General features: G+C 37.9%; 1 protein-coding gene across 1 annotated transcript in view; it reads left to right on the top strand.

The window, feature by feature from the left end:
• Positions 1-1139, top strand: part of LOC119581728 (alpha-(1,6)-fucosyltransferase-like) — a gene marked incomplete at its 3' end in the record, with an annotated part of 49931 nt that overhangs the window by 29961 nt on the left and 18831 nt on the right.

Genomic DNA, 1139 nt, shown 5'->3' with positions numbered 1-1139 from the left:
ACAGATTTTACAGACAGTGACATCGGGATACACACTGAAATGTGTAGAAAGTGACATCATTATATGAACTGAAAAGTTGAAGAAATTTGAAACAGCTGTGGTTCATGAACTACTTAGAGATCTTTGAAGAGTATAGTCGTGATGGATTTGTCTCAACACAATTATTCAGCAAGACTATCAGGATGGATTTCAGGATTAAAAAAAGAGTAGTGGCATCTGATAGATTTCAGGATAAAAAAAAGAGTAGCAGCATCTGATGGAATAGAGCTGTCCATTGGTGAGAGGATCAAGAATGTAAAGGAAAGTGAATACAAATATCTATTTTGGAGTAAGAAAGCTTTAGACGAAAATAGCTCAAAAGAGCGAAATTAATCAAGAGTCGATGCAAGGGCAGGGACAAGATCAAGGCAATTAGTACATGGGGCGTCGGTCTAATGAGATATGGTGCATATACTGTGAGATGGTCAAAGAGCGCGCCTGAGAAAATAGAAAGACCAGGTAAGTGACGACAACGAACAAGGAACTACACCCTGAAAGTGATGTTGACTGACTGCAAAGTATGGTTCCAAAAGCAAAGGAGGAAAATGGCCCGTAGAATACAAGATCTGTATTGTTAATGAGGAAAACACCTTGGAATGATATGTCAGACATCAGATTGAAGCATTGATTGTTGTTATTAGAAATAGCAACACCATAACCAGCAAAAAGCGACACCCTCGAAAAAATAAGAAACAAGGTGGAAAACAGAGATTGGATAACTGCAAATACCTCTTAGAGCTGGAAGAGAATGACAACAAAAGCTTGGAAATGGCTGAGGGAAAGTGATCTAAAGGAGTGTACTGAGGCACTTACTTGTATCACTAATTGTATCAAGTTCCAGATCGATAAGAGAGTCGGAGCTCCTCTGTAGGATGTATGGCATCAAAAATGTGACTTTCAATATTGAGTGTAGCAAATTTGGCTCAAAAGGAATACAAAATCAAGTATGACGATATAGCTAAATATGTTCATTGGTAGCTATGAAGAAGTATCAATTTGCACTGGTATTGAAATGGTATGGTAATAAACCAGGTGTCTGAGAGTATTAGCAGTTGAACATCCTACATGATTTTACAGTCCAATGCAGTTAAGTGATGTCT

This window comes from Penaeus monodon, chromosome 15 (assembly GCF_015228065.2).
Source record: "Penaeus monodon isolate SGIC_2016 chromosome 15, NSTDA_Pmon_1, whole genome shotgun sequence".
NCBI classification, from domain to species: Eukaryota; Metazoa; Arthropoda; class Malacostraca; order Decapoda; family Penaeidae; genus Penaeus; species Penaeus monodon.
The sequence above is the reverse complement of the archived record's forward strand: the minus strand, read 5'-3'. Positions and strand labels throughout refer to the sequence as shown.